The sequence below is a fragment of the Trichechus manatus genome, unplaced genomic scaffold (assembly GCF_000243295.1).
Source record: "Trichechus manatus latirostris isolate Lorelei unplaced genomic scaffold, TriManLat1.0 scaffold00058, whole genome shotgun sequence".
Lineage (NCBI taxonomy): Eukaryota > Metazoa > Chordata > Mammalia > Sirenia > Trichechidae > Trichechus > Trichechus manatus.
Window position 1 is genome coordinate 8493572 of NW_004443994.1, and position 21542 is coordinate 8515113.

General features: G+C 38.5%; 1 protein-coding gene and 1 non-coding gene across 2 annotated transcripts in view; one reads left to right on the top strand and one right to left on the bottom strand.

Annotated features, from left to right (window-relative positions):
- Window positions 1-21542, top strand: part of FNBP1L (formin binding protein 1 like) — a 117055-nt gene that overhangs the window by 11134 nt on the left and 84379 nt on the right. The gene's annotated exons all lie outside the window — the stretch shown is intronic.
- Window positions 9154-9224, bottom strand: TRNAR-UCU (transfer RNA arginine (anticodon UCU)). Its single transcript has one exon. It is a non-coding gene; the product is annotated as a tRNA-Arg (tRNA).

Sequence of the window (21542 nt, forward strand, 5' to 3'; positions counted from 1 at the left end):
CCCAGCAATTCAGTCCCTCAGGGAGTTTGGATGTGTCTGTGGGGCTTCCATGACCTTTCCTTGTACAGGTTGTGCTAGTTTCCCCCGTATTGTGTACTGTATCACCCTTCACCCAAGATACCTATTGCCTATTTAGTATTTCCCCCCTACCCCTCCCATCCCTGGTAACCAACAAAGATTGTTACATTTTGTGTGTAAACTTTTTCATGGGTTTTTACACTAGAGGTCTCATACAATATTTGGCCTTTTGTGATTGACTTATTTCACTCAGCATAATGTCCTCCAGTTTCATTCATGTTATGAGATCCTTCACAGATTCATTGTTGTTCTTTCTTGTTGTATATACTCCATTGTGTGTATGTACCGTTGTATAGTACTCCATTGTGTGTATGTACCATAGTTTGTTTATCCATTCATCTGTTGATGGGCATCTAGGTTGTTTCCATCATTTTGCTATTGTGAACAAAGCTGCCATAAACATAGGTGTGCATATGTCTATTTCCAGTACTTTTTGTCACCTCAGACAGAAACAGTCATTAAGCAATAACTCTTCCTACTCTCTTCCCTCTGGCCCTGGGTAACCACTAATCTCCTTTCTGTCTCTTATGATTTTGCCTATTCTAGGTATTTCATATAAGTGGAATTATATAGTATTTGTCATTTTGTGTCTGGCTTATTTCAGTTTGAATAGTGTTTTCAAGGTTCATTCATATTGTAGCATGTATGAGAGTTTCATTGCTTTTAATGGCTTAATAATATTCCATTGTACAGTTGTCCTTCAGTATCCAGGGGTGATTGGTTCCAGGACCCCCTGTGGATACCAAAATCCTCAGATGCTGAAGTCCTTTATATAAAATGACGTAGTATTTGCATATAACCTACACACATCCTCTTGTATACTTTAAATCATTTCTAGCTTACTTATAATACCTAATACAATATAAGTGCTATGTAAATAGTTGTTAATACTGTATTGATTAGGGAATAATGACAAGATGTGAGGCAGACAATGCTCAACAACAAGTGCTGGAGAGAGACTGAGGATCTGTGAAATGGTGGGAGGCTGTAGCAGGGTATGCCCACACATCATTTTATTCACGTGGATTCAGTGAAGTGCTTGGCACGCTGCAAATTCATGTTTTACTTTTTGGAACTTTATTTTTTCCCCTGAATATTTTTGATCCAGGCTTAGTTGAATCCGCGGATGTGGAATCTGCAGATATGGAGGGCCTACTGTGTGTATATTCTACATACTGTTTATCCATTTATCTGTTGATGGGCACTTGGGTTGTTCTGACCTTTTGACTATTGTGAATAATGCTACAGTGAACGTTGGTGTACAAATACCTGTTTAAGTCCCTGTTTTCAAGTCTTTTGGGTATATACCTAAGAGTGGAATTTCTAGGTCATATGATAATTCTATGTTTAACTTTTTGAGGAACCACCAAACTGTTTCTTGCAGCAGCTACACCATTTTACAGTCCCCCCAGCAGTGGATGAGGGTTCCAGTTTCTCCACATCCTCGCAAACAACTGTCGTTTTCTGTTTTTTAATCATAGTCATCCTAGTGGATGTGAAGGGGTATCACATTGTGGTTTTGATTTGCATTTTCCCTAATGACTGATGACCTTGAGCATCTTTTCATGTACTTATTGGCCATTTATATTATCTTCTTTGAAGAGATGTCTGTTTAAGTCTTTTGACTATTTTGTAATTGAGTTGTCTTTTTGTTGTTGGATTGTATGAGTTCTTTGTATGTTCTGGATATTAAACCCTTATTAGATATATGATTTCCAGATGTTTTCTCCTGTTTGAAAGAATGTCTCTTCACTTCCTTGATAATGGCCTTTGATGACAGAAGTTTTTAATTTTGTTGAAATCCAGTTTATCTCTTTTGTCGTTTTTTGTTATCATATATAATAATCCATTGCCAAATACGAGGTCTTGAAGATTTACCCTTATGTTTTCTTCTAAGAGTTTTATGGTTTTAACTCTTATTAGGTCACTGATCCATTTTAAGTTAATTTTTGAATATAGTGAGAGATAGGAGTCAACTTTATTCTTTTACATGAGGAAATCAGTTGTGCCAGCACCATTTGTTGATGAGACGTTTCTGTCCCCATTGAATGGACTTGGCACCTTTGTTAAAAATCACTTGGCCATAGATGCATGAGTTTATTTTTGGACTCTCAGTTCTATTCCAGTGTCTTTCCTTAGGCTCCTGGAACCCTGTTTTGATTACTGTAGCTTTGTAGTAAGTTTTGAAATTGGGAAATGTGCATCTGTAGAATCATATATGGAATTTAAAGGTTGCAGTACAATGGGTTTCTCTTTATATATGATCTTTCTGGCCTTGGGTTTATAATTCTGCCAAAGATGATTGGCTGGGCCACAGTCTTGCAAGAGATCGATCTATTACTATGCAGATAGTGGTTTCAAAATCCACCCAATAGGATTGACTGACTTGCAGTCCAGCTAACAGATTGGTCAGTTTTGCCATCCTGCTAGGCTTATGAGGGCCAATCCCACAGGGGCTCAGAGGGACGTCACTACCATCAAGAAGAGCCTAGAGTGGAGCACATCATTTGGACCCGTGGTCCCTGTGCTGAGAACCTCCTAGGCCCAGAACAAAGAGAGCTGTAACACTGAAGATGGTGCAAGACAGCAAGAAACAGTGTCAGCAAGTGCAGCAGCAGAGAAATGGTGGTAGCAGTACAAGACCACAGGACCTGCAGACAGCTGCGGTGGGCTTGTTGGCTCATGGGGACAGAGAGATAGAGAGAGAGAGAGAGAGAGAGAGCGCGCGCATGAGCTGAGCGCCTTTGGGCAGGAGGCTTGCTGGCAGGGCAGGGTGCCTCCAGGCACCTGTTGGCAGAGCTTAAGAGTTTTAACACTTGCCTGAGCAGGACAGAGGCCTACAGAAGGGCCTCTGGCTGGCATGGCTGAGAAGGAGCTGAGAGTTGTCTTGGTTGGAAGCTGTCCTGATTTAGGAAGTTGATCCTGATCCCGAGTTGTAGCTTCTTACTTTCCTAGTAGACCAGGTAACTGTGAGTATGTTCTGTGAGTTCTGTGTGGCCACTGCAACAAACTATCGAACCTAGCAAAGAAGGAGTGCTGTAGCGGGGAAGGGGAGGCGGCTGGTGTGAGAAATGGTGAAGATACTAGAGATCGCAGATATGTCTGACCTCTGCCTCGCAGGAACCAGCTTTGTGCTCATCCTGATTCTCATCCCTCTTCGTGGATTTAGACAGCTTCTGATTGTAGATTATAAAGGCAGCAGCAACAATACAAATTCCCAAGTACTACTCTGACCTTCTTAATCAGAATCTCTGGGAATGAGGCCCCGGAATTTGTAGTTTTGAAGACTACCCCCAGGTAATTGTGATAATACCAAAATTTGAGAACTATTACTATGTATTTTAAAATAAGGAGCCCTGGTGGCACGATGGTTAAAGCGCTTGGCTGCTAACCGAAAGGCTGGTGGTTTGAAACCACCGACTGCGCTGCTGGAGAAAAGACCTTGCCATCTGTTCCCAAAAAGATACAGCCTAGGAAACGCTATGGGGCTGTTCCCTTCTGTCCCGTAGAGTTGCTGTGAGTCGGAATCAACTCTGTGGCACATGACAACAGCAAAATGAAAAAACTTTTTGTGCTTGGGCTGCATCACATTGCCTTTCCACTTAGATTGCTTTTAGTAAGACTACTGAAAGTGTATCTTACTTTTGTACTCAGAAATATTAATTATCTTGTCCAAAACTACTTCATAGTAAATAGAACTAGGATATAAACTCAGGTTTTTCTGTACTCAAAGAGCAGGGTGTTGCTTTACATACCCTCAAATTAACAAAAAAAAAGCAAAAACAAAGAAACCTTTGTACTTGGACTGCAACACATTCACTTAAAGCTTTATTCAGCTCTTAATAGACTATAAACTCTTAAGTGCCAGGATTAACTTTTAATTCTTCTTTTTTTCATTTACTAGTTTTTAAACCCTGGGCTTTACTTTTCATATTTGTAAAATAGGAGTAATTATACCTACCCTCAAGGTGAGATTAAATGAGCTGATATGTAAAGCACTCAGCATAGTGCCTGGGAATGATGGAAGTTATTATGCATTCATTTAATTCAACAAATGAGTGAGTGTTGAACTAGGCACTCAGGATATTGGACTTTGGGTATTGGATAAGCAAAAACAGGCATGATGGGAAGGAGAGCTGTTGATGAACTAATTACACAAAAGAATAAGTACTTCAAAGGAACAAGATTCTGTAAGGTGGTATCAGCATAAAAGCCTAACCACTACTAGATTTAGGGAGGGTCTCCCTGTGGAAAAGATGTTTTAACAAAGATTTGAAAGATGATTAGGAGCTAATAGGCAAAAGGTGTGTGTGAGAGGGCACAAAGCGTTCAGGGAGAGGGTATACCATATGCAAAGGTCTTCAAACAGGAGGATGTGTGGTTCTTTCTCAAATGGAAGAAAAAAAAAAGCCAATATCGTTGGAGCAAAACAACCACAGATAAAGATGTACTGGTTGAGATTGGTGAGGTAGACCACCGTTCATAGAGCACTTACTATGTTAGTTCATTTCATCCTTACAACTATGTAAGATAGGCATGTTGACATTTCCATTTGACAGATGATAAAACTGAGGCAGAGAGGTTAAGTGGCTTGTTCAAGATGATACAGCTAATAAATGGCAGAGTCTAGATTTGAACCCAGGCAGCCTGACTCCAGAATCCATCCATGCCCTTAACAGCTGTATTGTATTGGCCGACATGATCACCTTTATATTTTGAAAACAGTCACCTTGGCTATAATGTGAAAAATACATTGGAGGGCAACTAGAAAGGATGTGGAGAGACCAGTTAAGAGGCTACTGGAGTATTCCAAGGAAGAGGTGATCGTTACTTGGATTAGAGGGATAGCAAGGGAGATGCAGAGAAATAGATGGTTTTTATTATACAAGAATATATTCTAGGTGAATAAATGAAAAATGAATGAATGAATCTGAATTACATGTATAAATATGGCAACATGCTGTTTCACTATACAGTATTTATAAGCAACAACTATTGAATTGTCTATGGAATAAAAACTGAGGTATATGTAAACCTATTTAGATTTATTAATGTTACTATCAACCAAGGTTTTTATCTTAAATACATGGTAGAAAAAGATGTTAATCTACAAAATAATAGGTTGCATATGTTCATTCTGCATACTTCTCAGTGCACTTGATTCTATAAAGCTTTTCTAGTTCTCATTAGACCTTTAAATACTCTATAACACAAAAATAAATTACAGTACACAGCAGCTATTGCTGTTGATACAGGAGTAGAACAAAGGAAAAATACTCTAAATATAAATATTAGTGATTTAAAAGGAAGTGATCACTCACAGTAAAATTGAGACTCATATCCTGCCTGAGCCATAAAGACAAATGGGCAGAGAATAAATTCTTTGCTCTAATTTGAAAAATCCATATTTCTATTTCAGACATCCTACTGTAACCATATCTTGCATTAATGCATTTTGTGGTTAAAACATTTATTCCAGAAGCTAAAAGATGTAATAAGATATTTAACATCCATTTTTAATATCCTTACCTCTTCTGTTCCTTTAATCAATTCTAATCCTTTCTATAATTTTGATTATCACTGATAGACACAGACTACCTGGTTATTCAATTGTTAGAAATAAACTTATTTTTGAAACTGTTTGGAACGCACACAAGTTAACTTTGGTTCTAGAATAATTAAACTATATGAATTAAGAATTCTTCCATTTAGGGGTAAGTGAGGAACTGATAGTTGGGGGATATAAAGCAGAATCTAAAGTGAATGGTAGGATTATTCCCCTTTCCCTTTTACCTTCCTGAACAATTCAGGTGAGACTGAGGAAGGTGTCCTCAGGGTTGGAAGCTGTGATGGTCTGGAGCAGGTCTCAGAGTCTTGAGGAAGGCTTCTGCACAGGAGGGTGGCCTGGAATGTTAAGTCAGAGCCTAAGCTGAGTGAGGACAGCCTTTACACGAGAGGATGGCGAACTCAGTTCAGGGTATCAGAATATGAGTAGGATGATTATGTGTGAGGGTAGGGAGAGTGGCGGCTGCAACCCATTACAATATGTTGGAGCCCAAGTGGATTGAGGGCATCCATGCAGGAGGACAGCCAGGCTCAAGGTATTGGAGCTCAGGTGGAGTGAGGGGGTAGAATCCTTCTAATGAGGGGAGAGGGGGTGAAGCACAGTGACATTGGCCTAACGCAGTGTCAGTAATGGGACAGCACTGACAGCCTAACAAGTGGTGTGGAGCCTGAGTACAGTGAGGAGGGTACCTGAGTGGGGATAGCAGCAATAGCAATAGGAGATTGGTACATACTGGGAATTGTTCAAATGAGTAAATATATTAAGGGTAAAGAGGGCAGTTTTTTTTCACTGTTGGAGAAAGGAATTAAAAATATTGAATAGAGTGTTGTTGATGTTTGATTAGTGTGAACTCATGGTTTTCAATATATATGGATAGATACAGAAATAAAGATGTAAGAGTATGTGTGTGTGTACTCTAGCTCTGTCCATTGAGAGGGCCTTGGAGGAGTGATACCCCAAGAGCAATGAGCATGCCTGTCACCCCAGTCTTGGCTTCTGAATACCTTTCTCTATTAAAATAAACCAGGGCTCCTTGGACACATAGCTGTAGCAGAGAAAGTACATGATGACCCTAAAATAACTTGTGCCAGAAGTAAGGAAGTGCTCAAAGAATGCTGGGGACATGTCAGCAAACTCTAGCTTGAAGGGGCTCCCATTGGCCAAATATGGGACAATTGGAGCATCAAAATAAATAATACATGTTTATAATAATATATAAATAATAATGTTTATTCCCATGGAATAAAATAGGAACTCTTGCATCTATACTAATATAAATAAATGAAAAAATCGAAAGTTTGATGATGAACAAGATACTTCATAGTCTCAAAGCTAATCACAAATGGGAAAAAGAGTAACTACACTGGAGAGGCTTAGCAGTTATCACCTTAATCATGTGATCAAAGTTAACGTCAACAGTAACAGGACAAATTGAAGTCGTGGCCACCTGATTGGATGCAATGAGAACACCGTATCATTTCCTGCTGGAGATACGTAGTCTGAATCATAGAGAAATATCAGACAAATTCAAATTGTTGGTCATTCTACAAAATAACTGGCTAGTAACTTTCATTGCAGGAGACTAAGGAGACATGACAATAATTGTAACATGTCATTTTGGACCTGTAAAGGACATTATTGGGACAATTGACAAAACTTGAATGGGATCTGAACTTAGATGGTAGTATTGTGTCATTGTTAATTTCCCTGATTTTGATGGTGATGTTTTTGTTATGTAGAAGAATGTTCTTGTTTGTAGAAAATACTAAAGTACTGTATTTTTTTGCGTAAATAACGTGTGCCTTCTATGTTTGTTTGCCAGCTGTGCCCTTTCCACCTCGAGGTATTTTTGTAAGTGCTGCTGTACCAATTTTTTTTTTACAGTAAGGCGCAGTTGGCAAACAAACGTAGAGGGCATGTGTTATTTGTGTAAAAATACGGTATTTGAGGGTGAGGAATAAAGGTAAATGACAGTCATCAAGGAAATGTAAATCAGTACCACAATGGGGTACCACTTCACACCCACCATTGTTGTTAGCTCCTGTCCAGTAGGCCTCTGACTCATGGCATCGGAATGAAAACACTGCCCAGTCCTGCATCATCCCCATGATTGGTACAGATTGGATTGTTGTGATCCGTAGAGGTTTTTTTCTTTTTTTAAATTGTGCTTTACATGAAAGTTTACAAAGCAAATTAGTTTCTTATTCAAAACTTCATACAGAAATTGTTTCAATACATTGATTGCAATGCCCTGCAATGTGTCAGCACTCTCCCTTTCCACCCCAGGTTCCCAGTATCCATTCACCCAGTTTGCCCGTCTCATCTGCTTTTGAGCAGTTGTTGCCCCTGGTGTTGGTCTGGTATACTTGATTGATTTATGGAGCATGTTCCTTACGTGTGTTATTGTTTATTTTATAGGCCTGTCTAATCTTCGGCTGAAAGGTGAACTTCAAGAGTGGCTTCGGTTCTGAGTTAGCAAGGTGTCCAGGGGCCATAGTCCTGGGGGTTCCTCCAGTCTGTGTCAGACCAGTAAGTCTGGTCTTTTTTGTGAATTTGAATTTTGTTCTACATTTTTCTCCTGCTCTGTCTGGGACCCTCTATTGTGATCCCAGTCAGAGTGGTCATCGGTGGTGGTAGCTGGGCACCATCTAGTTCTTCTGGGCTCAGGCTGGTGAAGTCTGTGGTTTATGTGGTCCATTAGTCCTTTGGACTAATAACTTCCTTGTGTCTTTGGTTTTCTTCATTCTCCTTTGCTCTGGACAGAATGAGACCAATAAATGGATCTTAGATGGCCGCTCACAAGCTTTTAAGACCCCAGATGCTACTCACCAAAGTAGGATACAGAATATTTTCTTTATGAACTGTTATGCCAGTTGACCTAGATGTCTCCTGAGACCGTGGTACTCAGCCGTAAGCCTCACTCACTTGGTCCCTCAGGGTGTTTGGATGTGTCTAGGAAGCTTCTGTGACTATGTCCTCTTTGTGATCTATTATATGTATAAATATATATGCTGTACATACAAATATGTATGAAACAATACCCACAGCCTAACCTATATGTATATGTTCATGAGTATACTCCTAGCTACTCTCCTTCCCCTATTCAGCATACATATCTGCCTACATACCTGTTTGCAAGTCATTGTTTGTTTTTACTATTGTTGTAGTGTTGTATAGGTTATAGTATTTACTGTGGTTGCCTTTCTTTTTTTCCTTGTGCTCTCAAAAGTGTCTTCCTTTGCCTTAGTCAAGCAGTGCTGACGTCTCCTATATTGTGTATTGTCTTTCCCTTCACCAAAGTTAACACTTGTCTACTATCTAGTTACAGATTTCCCCTCCCTCTCTCTCCCCTCCCTCAGATCCATAGGGTTTTCATTGGCTGATTTTGGAAGTAGATTGTCAAGCCTTTCTTCCTAGTCTGTCTTAGTCTGGAAGCTCCGCTGAACCTGTTAGGCATCACAGCAACACAGAAGCCTCCACTGACAGACAGGTGGTGGCTGTGTTTGAGATGCACTGGCTAGGAATTGAACCTGGGTCTCCTGCATAGAAGGCAAGAATTCTACCACTGAACCATCATTGCCCCCATCACACTCACCAGAATGACTATTACCAGAAAAACAGAAAACGAGATGTTGATGAGGATGTGGAGAAATTAGAACCCTGATCCATTGTTGGTGGAACTGTAAAATGGTGCAGCTGCTATGGTGTTTCCTCTAACAGGTAAATATAGAATTACCATATGATCCAGCAATTCCACTCCAAGCATCTACCCAAAAGAAGTGAAAGCTGGGACACAAACAGATACTTTTGCACCAATGTTCATTGCAGCATTATTTACAGTAGCCGAAAGGTGGCAACAACCTAAATATCTATCAACAAATGAATGGATAAAGAAAATGTGGTATATCCATACAGTGGAATATTGTTCAGCCATAAAGAGAAATGAAGTCCTGATGCATGCCGCAACATGTATGAACCTTGAGAACATTATGCTGACTGAAATAAGTCAGACACAAAAGGACAAATACTGTATGATCCCACTTACATGAAATATCCAGAATAGGCACATGCATAGAGACAAAAGTTTATTAGTGGTTACCAGGGTCAGGTGGGAGGGAGAAATTAAGGGGTACAGAGTTTTTGCTAAGGGTGATGAAAAAATTTGGAAATGGATTATGGTGATTGTTGTACAACATGGTGAATGTAATTAATGTGCAGAATTGTACCTGTAAAAATGGTTGAAATAGCAAATATTTTTGGTATATTTCACCACAACGAAAATTTATTATAAAAAATGAGAGGTGTGAGAAGTGGAAATAGCAAGTATACAAACACAGGTCTTTGGAAGAATTTGCTAAAAAAGGAAGCAGAGAAATGGGGTTAGATGGGGCCATGGGGAAGGGAGTTTCTTGTATGTTTATGAATGAGAAAGACATCCAGGAAAGGGGAAATGATAATGCACGAGAGGGTACAATTTCAGAAGTAATGAACTTGAGTAAGAAAGAAGGCATGGGATCCAGTGCATAAGAGAAGCGGTTGATCTTAGATAGGACAAGGGACCAGTGTAACAGAAAGAAAGGCAGAGTATAGGTTGATAGTTTAATGATGGGAAGATGAGGTAATGATCTATAGATTCCTTCTTTGTACTTCCCTTCAAGTGTCTTTATACTTTACTCATGACCCTGTGGGCTCTACATTGGGTCTCTCAGGGCCTTTTCATTCTAAGAGCTCTTAATTTAAGGAAGCAGCTCTTTAAATCTCTTCAGCAAGTTTGTACATAATATAGTTTCCAGACTCTTTCAAATCTTCCAATTAGTGTACAAGCAAAAATGGTTAAGGTAGCATTGTGAAAAAATTCATAATCCTGATCACTTCCTTCAATGTATATGATTAATCTTACTGTATTACCATAGAAACTGCCAAATAAGTGCTGCAGGAGAAGAAGTGTGTAACCAATGAGATGTTGAAACTTTCCTTCTTTTTGTTATAGATGTTCATCTACAACAAGTAATCTCAGCATTTTCATATGTAGAGCAAGCTTCTTAATTTTTAGATAAGCAGTTAGATAGGCCCCAAAGCACTATGTGTGCTAACTTTTTTTTTTTTTTACTAAAAATCTCAGGCTGCCATTTGTTGGCTACTGTTGTGGTGGTGGTGGTATACCATCGAGTCGGTTCTGACTCATAGCTTTCCTATAGGACGGAGTAGAACTGCCCCGTAGGATTTTCAAGGCTGTAATCTTTATGGAAGCAGATTGCTACATCTTCCCACCTTTCTCCCGTGGAGTGGCTGGTGAGTTCGAACCACTTACCTTTAGGTTAGCAGCCAAGCGCTTTAACCACTCCACTACCAGGGGTCCTATATCTAGATATAATAAACCTGTTGCTGACAAGTCGATTCCACCTCATAGTGACCCTATAGGGCAGAATAGAACTGCCCCATAGGGTTTCCAAGGAGTGACTGGTGGATTCGAACTGCTGACCTTTTGGTTAGTAGTCGAGCTGTTAACCACTGCGCCACCAGGGCTCCATATATAAATATAAATACAGCTAAATTACCTCAGCATTTAAACCATAATTATATACTGAGAATAGTATGAGGTCACTCCTTGGAATTATTCCCATGAATACACAAACTACCAAGTATGTCTACAGATTAGATTAGAGCCAGGAAGCCCATTTGCTCTCTAAATCATGAATATAGTCTAAGAGCATTTACTTAACTAAGTGTACTGATTTGAAGCAGCAAAACAGGAAAAACTAAGACATCTGGATCCTAAGCTATGTTACTTAGCTCTCTAACCTTGGGCAAATAGTTTAATCTCTAGGAGTTAGTTTCTTCATCTGTAAAATAGGCTCATCTTCCAAGTCCTTTGTAGCCATACAGGTCTATGATTTGACTTGATGCTTACATTGTTACTACTCAGTGAGTAGATAGAGTCTCAAACAGGAGAAGGGAGAATAGTAAAACAGAAAAAGGAGCCCAGTGAGGAAAAAAGCCAAGAAATCAAAGAGAGAGTACCCAGAAGGATGCTTAGCACTGTTCTAAAGCGTTTTCCAGTTAAAAATATGTATGCATATGCATAAAGACTGGCTCCGCTCTTGCCTCTCCATTTCTGTGGTCTCAGGACAAGAGATAAAGTATCATTCACAGGGGTGATAACTGTGTTAATAATTGGCATGAGGGCAGAGGATCAGTGGCAGGAAGTGGTTCAGGATGATGGCAAGGATGATTCTGAAAAAAGATGACCAGAATCTAAGCAAGGACAAAAGAGTATAACATAAAGAAAACTAGATTTAAAGTAATTATTCCCAAACTGCAGTCTCTGAATGATCATGGACTCAAGTTTGATCTTGGGAAGCAGAGCAGTGCTGAACCATAGAGAAGGCTAATGTGAAAGAGAAATGAAAGTGAGCAGGATCTAAACATTACAAGGAATATGAAATAAGAGGGTCAGATGGGAAGAAGGATAATCAGTATGGGTGCTTTGGTATTGTTAACGATTGTAGAATTAAGGAGGAAGTTAGATAATACAGAGACCTGGTGGGCTGCTAACCAAAAGGTCAGAAGTTCGAATCCACCAGTTGCTCCTTGGAAACCCTGTGGGGCAGTTCTTCTCTATCCTGTAGGGTCGCTATGAGTCGGAATCGACTTGATGGCAATGGGTTTTGGTTTGGTTAGATATAATACACGGGTATACACCTTGCTTCACACAAGGTTCCGATAGTACATAAATTTTCTTTGGATCAGTCACGTATTTTAATTGCGTTTAGAACAAACGCTGTTTTAAGGAATTCACTTTTTTTTTTTTTTAACAGTGAACAATAAGGAGGCATTGGTGATTCAGTGGTAGAATTCTTGCCTTCCGTGCTGAAAGGCCCAGGTTGCAATTCTCAGCCAACGCACCTTTTGTGCAGCCACCACCCATCTCTCAGTGGAGGCTTGAGTGTTGCTGTCATGCTGAACAGGTTTCAGTGGAGCTTCCAGACTAAGACGGACTAGGAAGAAAGGCCTGACAGTCTACTTCTGAAAATCAGCCAGTGAAAATCCTATGGATCACAATGATTCAGTCTGCAACCGATCATGGGGGACCTGGCAGCATTTTGTCCTGCTGTGCATAGGGTTGCCATGTGTCGGTTGTGACTCCACAGCAGCTAAAACAACAATATAGTGAACAATCATGCTATAATAATTTGTTTGTAATACAGGATTCATATATTGAGTTTACTTAAAGGCATAAAATCTGTATGTTGATCCCGGTTCAAATATATAAATCTGACCACTAAAAATTGTTAACTGTCACCACTGTGTTTACTATCCTAGAGGCACTGTCTGTTCCGTTGCCGTCAAGTCGATTCTGACTCATAGCGACCGTATAGGACAGAGTAGAACTGCATCATAGGGTTTCCAAGGAGCAGCTGGTGGATTCGAACTGCCTACATTTTTGATTTACAGCTGAACGCTTAACCACTGCATCACCAGGGTTCCGTAGAGGTGCTAGCCAATGAAGTTAAACGAGGAAGAAATTATCGCTCATTCCTTGTTGTGATTATTTGATTAGTAACACTTTCCTACTAAGTATGTTTTTATTCTACTGTATCTCTAGTCCCAAGCTCAACATTCATTCATTCATTGTTGAATTAAGTGAATAATAATAGCTGCCAGAACTGTGTTGAATGCTTTATTTTCATTTCATTTAATCATCTCACTTTAGGGTCCTGTAATTACCTCGGCTTTACAGACGTGGAATGTGCGGCTCAGAGACTAATAGCTAGTAAATGACACTGCACTAGGTAGGAGATACAAAGGAGAGTTATAAGTAGATCCTGCACTTAGGATTTATAGTCTACTAAGAGCAGAATGGAAGCCCTGGTGGCACAATGGTTAAGCGCTCGGCTCCTAACCAAAAAGTTCACAGTTCAAACCCACCAGCCGCTTTGCAGGAGAAAGATGCGACAGTCTGCTTCCATAAAGATTACAGCCTTGGAAACCCTATGGGGAGCGGTTCTATAGGGTCACTATGAGCTGGAATCAACTCTACAGCAGTGGGTTTGTAAGAGCAGAATCAATGCTTTAAGTGAACGCAGAAAACGTTAACATACTGTTTGTGAATAGTTACTGCAGTGTTGGTGTTTGATCTGATGTTCCATGTGCTATTTTAATGCATTGATATACCAGTATTTTTGTTGGTGTGATAGTTATTTTGAACTTTTAAAAATCGAATAATTTGCATCTAGGGATGTACTTATATAGTTATATACTACTCTACATTAGAATTTTAGATTGAAGAAAGGTCACTCTTCTATAACTTCATAATTTTCAAGAGGAAGAAGAAAATGATAATTGATAAAGCTTAGCTCTATAGCAAGAATAATTCTTAATTTAATTCAGAGACTTACCACATAAGTAGAATATGAACATGACGGTACTGAAAATGAGGTAGGTAACTGTGTTGGAACTTCCATCTCTACATGGTGAAACTAAAGGAGAGAAAGACCAAGCCAAAAATGCCTTTTTTTGAAATAAAAGCTACAGCTTTCTATCAGTAAGGAAGATTTTAGTTCCTGTAAAGAGTAGAAAAGGCCATTCAAAAAGATGTCCTCAAAATTTATGCAAAAGATGGATTACTTGAATAATAAAGCATCTGAGGAAAACATTGTGTTAGCTTATAGCTATCTCCTTACTGCTCTCTTAAGGCAGAGAGTTTATCAGCAGCTGGAAAACTTGCATAAGAATATTCACAACAAAAATGATGGATTGGACACAAAAAAAGACCAGATTTACTGGCCTGAAAGAGACTGGAGAAACCCTGAGAGTATGGCTCCCAGACACCCTTTTAGCTCAGTGGTGAAGTTACTTCCGAGGTTCACCGTTCAGCCAGGGATTGGACAGCCCCATAAAACAAAACGGGACTAATGAGGCACAGCAGTCCAGGGACAAGGACAAGAAGGCAGAAGGGGACAGGAAAGCTGGTGATAGGGAACCCAAGGTTGAGTAAGGACAGTGTTGACATGTAGTGGGGTTGTTAACCATTGTCATAGGGCAACATGGATACTGTTTAATGAGGAACTGTTTTGTTCTGTAAACCTTCATCTAAAGTGAGAATAGTAGCACAACTGGAAGAGTGTAATTGATGTCACTGAACTGTGCATGTAGAAATTTTTGAAGTGGTGTATCTTTAGCTATGTATATTTTCACCAAAAAAAAAAAAGGTCAAGAACGGACAGGGTTGACATGTCGTGGAGTTGTTAACCAGTGTCATAAAACAATACGTGTACTGACTGTTTAATGAGAAACTATTTGTTCTGTAAACCTTCACCTGAAGTACAATAAAATAAAAAAAAAGATGGATTGGCTCTTTCAATTTAAGATTGCATTTTTAAAAATTTCAAATGAAATTATTTCATTTTTAGGTTTTTCTAATTAAATGGTCGTCGTTATATGTACCACTTAGTTTATATTATATTTTATGTGCTAATTTATGTTGAAATAGCCATGGATGTTTCACATTCAAATTTGGTAAATTTGTATTTGTATTTTTCATTTTTAATATCTTAATATATTATAAGTGTTTGTGTTTCATTGGTTTTTGTAAAAGATTTATTGAATTCTGAACACTTACAGTACTAACACTAGTATCTTAATATTAACTGAAGTAAATGCCACAGTAAGTTAAATACTGATATTGAAACTAGTATTTTACTATTAAATGAAATAAATGTTGAAGTAAATAATTTTGCAGTAGAAAGGTAAGAAAAGCAACTGACATTTAATTGAACACCTATTGTGCGCTAAGAAATTTAGAATCTGTATCTTCTCAATATTTTTTCTCTGCATATATTTGTTGGCCTATAGTTAATTCTCGGACAATAAATAGCATTTTCTCCAACTTGGTCTGTAATTCTTTGAATGATTTGTAACACTTGTAGGTTAATCTTAAGAGTATCTGATTTATAAGCATAGACCCGTACTTTAAAAATTAAGACAATAATTCTGTAACCTTTGTTTCTGTATGCACTCTCTAACCATGAGCTGGAATTGACTTGATGGCCAACTAACAACAACAGTTGTGCAATAATTTGTCTTAGGAGCTGTGAAACACTAATTTCAGAGGAGGACTTGTATGGTTATTTCTGTAGGATTTAAAAGGTCTATGTAATAAAGCTGTGCCATGTGCATTGCAGTCATTTCTAATCTCATATGTCATTACATTTCTAAATGTTTGCAATTGGGATATATAATTAAATCACCTGGCATATATATACTAGGAAACAAATGTACCTATGTACATGTTAAAAAAAAAAACCCAAACCAAACCTGTTGCTGTCGAGTTGATTCCGACTCACTAACGCTATAGGAAAGAGTAGAACTGCCCCGTAGGGTTTCCAAGGAGTGGCTGGTGAATTTAAACTGCAGACCTTTTGGTTAGCAGCCAAGCTCTTAACCACTGCAGCACCAGGGCATGTTAGGAGCTATGTAATTTGACTGAAGGCTTGGGATCTAAGGGGATATACTGTGTACAACATTTTTTTTTTTTCTGTTACAGTGGAATTCTTTTATATATGCTTGATATGGCATTGGCGTAGTTATGAAGATAACATTGAATTTTACTTATCTGACTAGTTTAAGACTTGGTTTGGTGATGGAACCATATTATAGTAGGCATCTTCTGTTTCTTTGTGCTCAATTTGTTATTTACCTGCCTCACCTTGATAGCATTACGTTTGGCAGGAAATATGAGATTAGTTTTAGTATTATGTAACACTGTTGTATTTTGTGTTATTAAGCCCTGTGATTAAATCCTTACATTCCAAGACCAAGAATACTCTGAAAAATCTGCTAATATTATTTCAAATGGCTCTATCAGTTTCCCTATTTTGTATAGTTAGTATTTCCAATGTAAATACCTCTTTTCTTATTGTTAGTCTTTCCAGATTACCTGGCATGAACATAATGCATATGAAAGATAGAAGAACGTCTCATTGCAGACCTTTGTTCTCAACTCCCCAATCCCTTTTTGGTATATTCGAAGACACTTCTATTGTTTAATGAATTGTATAATAATGAGTGATATTCATGAGAGGTTGTCCTTAAACAAGTGAAGTTACACATGTAACTATTTTTAAAACTCTGTTTAAGTGGAGTTGATGAGATGAGTTGACACACTGCCTTAAGTTAAACTTGAAGATCAAAGCTTGAAATTCAACGTGTAACAACATTTTTGGTTTCATTTCTGGGTATAATTTATAACTATAGCCTGTAAACCTTGAGTAAGTATGTTGTTGCAAGTGGAGTAGGTATAGTTTCACTTAGCACTTATTTTAATAATCTGCTACTTAAGTATTCCAGAAACACCTGAAATTTAGATAGGATGGGAAGTGAAAAGCAAAATAAAATAGACAATAATGTCCATAACTTAAAACTACTAACTTTAGAACTCTCTGTGTGTTCATTGGACTTTGTTTATCTACTGCCCATTATCTAAATTTTAAAAAAGTAGAGAGAAATGAAAATAAGCCACTAACATATTGAAGAATGGGGGTTGACACCAAATCAAAATTTTGAGTCTCTTATGTTAGTTAATATTTGTCTTACATAGCTCTCTCGTATGTATCCCTTTCAGAGATGAACAAATGAATAATGGGTTAAGATAAACTCAACTACAAGCAGAAACATTCACTTTCTCTTATATTTGCATATAGCATGCTCTAGTTTTCAAATCATGTCATCTTATATGGTCTTTTTGACAACTTTTGTAATTGTTATTCCTGTGGTAAGCAAGGATGTAATGCTTGGGGAGAATCCAAAAAACCCTCTGCCATTCAGTCTGTTCCAACTCATAACTATCCTATAGGACAAAGTAGAACTGCCCCATAGGATTTCCAAGGCTGTAAATCTTTACAGAAGCAGACTACCACGTCTTTCTCCTGTGGAGTGGCTGGTGGGTTTGAACTGCTGACCTTTCTGTTAGCAGCCGAGCGCTTAACCACTGTGCCGCCAGGGCTCCTTTTGGGGATAAAACTGAACCCTAATTACTTGTTCAAAGATATATACAGCCTTAGTGGGAAGTCTGAACCTCAAATTGACTATTTTTATTCTAAGATACTCTCCTTACCTTTTGGAACAGTCCTCAAGTTAGTAATTTGATTAATTTTAACTCTTTTCAACATTAATAGCTTGATGATTTTATTGGAGAATATTAAAAATGAGTTTTTTTTTCTTTAGTGATAGTTTTTTTTCTTTAGTGATAGATGAGTGGTAGTTACTTTAAGGGCAGGGAGGGGCTGCATCTAATACTTCTGCAAAACTAGTGTTAGGATAGAGCTTTGCACTTCTAGACACATAATCACTTGTTTGTTGTTGTTGACCATACAGCTTTTTTCCCCTTCTTATTTTGCTTTAAACTTCAGTCTGCCTGCCATTCCGCCAAAAGGAGAATCCAATATATACAACTACAGATCATACCTGCTGCTGTTCTTTTTCTTTCCTTACCCATTTTTAAGTTCTAATTCCTTTTAAATGTTTTCTTTTATTGTGCTTAGCTTTCTGGAATACCTGATAAATTGTGCAGACTTTTTTGTTTTCCTTCCCACAAGCCTCTCTCCCCCTTTTAAAACTTGCAGCATAATTAATTAAGAAAAATAGAACAACAACAAAATGAGCAAAACAAAACAAAAAATGTGCAGTGATACTCTTTATTGCTTCATAAAGCAAATAAATCTTGAAACTTCATGCTGGGATAAATTTTTTCATTTTAAATGAAATTTGTTTTATGAGAGATGTGGGCGGAAAATAATTAAAAAGGCATTTTGGAATGCAAGCTCTGGAAAATCTTTGTGAGTTGAAAGGGGATTTTGCTTAGTCTTACTCATGTGTTTTAATTACTCATTCATTGACTGACGCCTCTCCTCCTCCCAGTTCCTATCATCTGTTGACTTTTTGGTTATTACACTTTATTTATTGGAGACTATGGCACTGGGATCACTGTATTCTCCTTAATTCTTAGTATCATTTTGAGTGACTCCAGCATCATGAGGGTGACCTACCCAATACCTTGAAGCACGGTTTATGTTTTAAAAAGATCCTTGTGATTGTTGTTTGGAAGAATTTTGGGGACAAAAGGGAGAAAACAGACTACTTTGCCCTCATGATCTCAAGATGACTTCAGAAGTTCTAGGTGTTTTACCTAGGTCCAACCATATCTAAAACAGAAAGGGGACCATTTCTTCCTTGGTTCTCTTTTGAAGTTGAAGGGGGAAACTTTTCCAGAGCAAGGAAAGCAAGAAGTTTTTTAGCAAACTTCTTGAATTTTATTGATTATAATTTTGTCTCATTTCCATGCCTAAACCAATCACTGATGAGAGAAATGGGATGACCACGATTGACTTAGATTAATCAGGGTTTACCCTTGGGGTTGGCGACGGGGGCTAGTCTCATCTGAAGCTTTTGGCTGTACAGAGGAGAGGGGATACCTAAACACAAGGGTTCTATTAGGAAGTCCTCTTGGTGGATAGCGAGCATTATCAGGCCTCATGGAGAAAGGGGACTTTGTTTAGGATAATTCTACAGCTGAGCCTTGGTGGTGCAGTGGTTAAGAGCTCGGCTGCTAACCAAAAAGTTGACAGTTCGAATCTACCAGCCACTCCTTGGAAACGCTATGAGGCAGTTCTGCTCTGTCCTGTAGGGTTGTAAGTTGGAATCTACTCGTTGGCAAAGGGTTTGGGTGTTTTTCTTTCTTTTTTGAGTGACCTACAGATAATTCTTAGTAGTTTGCTGTTAGTGAGGCTTGGCATCTCACTAATAGCAAGTTTGATCAAGTTTGACCCAAGTTTGGTTTATAAGTAATTTATCAAGTTCTTAATTAATACAGCTGTGACTTTTAAAAGGTAAATCGCTTAGCAGGTCATAATAGATTTTACACAATGAATAAAAAAATAACTTCTAAAACATTGATGGGGATGTAAAAGCTCTATACACAGAAAACTACAAGACACTGCTGCAAGAAACCAAGAGACCTGCATAAGTGGAAAAACATACCTTGCTCATGGATAGGTAGACGCAACATAGTGAAAATGTCAGTTCTACCCAAAGCGATTTACAGATATAATGCAATCCCAATCCAGATTCCACCGGCATTTTTTAATGAGATAGGGAAACAAATCACCAACTTCATATGGAAGGGGAAGAGGCCCCGAGAGTAAAGCATTACTCAAGAAGAAGAACAAAGTGGGAGGTCTTACACTACCAGATTTTAGAACCTATTATACCGCCACTAGTCAAAACAGCCTGGTATTGGTACAACAACAGATACACAGACCAGTGGAACAGAATTGAGAATCCAGATATAAGCTCATCCACCTATGAGCAGGTGATTTTTGACAAAGGCCCCAAATCTGTTAATTGGGGAGAAGACAGTCTCTTTAACAAATGGTGCTGGCATAACTGGATATCCATCAGCAAAAAACTGAAACAAGACTTATACCCTACACCATGCACAAAAACTAACTCAAAATGGATCAAAGACTTAAATATAAAATTGAAAACGATAAAGATCATGGAAGAAAAAATAGGGACAACGCTAGGAGCCCTAATACATGGCATAAACACATTACGAACCATTAACAATGCGCAAGCACCACAAGAGAGACTAGATAAATGGGAGCTCCTAAGAATCAAACACTTATGCTCATCAAAAGACTTCATCAAAAGAGTCAAAAGAAAACCTACAGACTGGGAAAAAATTTTTGGCTATGACAAATCCAATCAGCATCTCATCTCTAAAATCTACAAGATACTGCAAAACCTCAACAACAAAAAGACAAAGAACCCAATTAAATGGGCAAAGGATATGAACAGGCGCTTCACCAAAGAAGATATTCAGGTGGCTAACAGACACATGAAGAAATGCTCACGATCATTAGCCATTAGAGAAATGCAGATCAGAACTGCAATGAGATATCATCTCACCCCAACAAGGCTAGCCTTAATCCAAAAAACACAAAGTAATAAATGCTGGAGAGGTTGTGGAGAGACTGGAACACTTAGCCACTGTTGGTGGGAATGTAAAATGGTACAGTCACTTTGGAAATCGATTTGGCGCTTCCTGAAAAAGCTAGAAATAGAAGTATCGTATGATCCAGCTATCCCGCTCCTTGGAATATATGCTAGAGAAATAAGAGCCGTCACATGAATAGATAAATGCACACCCATGTTCATTGCAGCACTGTTCACAATAGCAAAAAGATGGATACAACCTAGGTGCCCATCAACAGACGAATAGATAAACAAATTGTGGTACATCCACACCGTGGAATACTATGCAACGATAAAGAACAACGATGAATCCGTGAAACGTAACATGGAGGAAGCTGGAACTTATTATGCTGACTGAATTTAGTCAGTCACAGAAGGGCAAATACTGTATAAGACCACTGTTATAAGAACTCAAGAAAAGGTTTAAACACAGAAGAAAATATTCTTTGATGGTTACGAGGGTGGGGAGGGAGGGTAAGGGTTATTTACTAACTAGATAGTAGATAAGAATCATCTTAGGCAAAGGGAAGGACAGCACACACTACAGGGGAAGCCAGCACAACTGGACTAAACCAAAGCTAAGAAGTTTCCTGAATACAATCAAATACTTTGAGAGATAGAGTAGCAGGGGTAGGGGTCTGGGGACCATGCTTTCAAGGAACGTATAGGTCAATTGGCATAACAAAGCTTATTAAGAAAATATTCTGCATCCTACTTTGGTGAGTGGAGTCTGGGGTCTTAAAAGCTTGCAAGTGGCCATCTAAGATGCATCAATTGGTCCCAAACACCTGGAGTAAAGGAGAATGAAGAATACCAAAGACACAAGGAAAGTATTAGCCCAAGAGACAGAAAGGGCCACATAAAC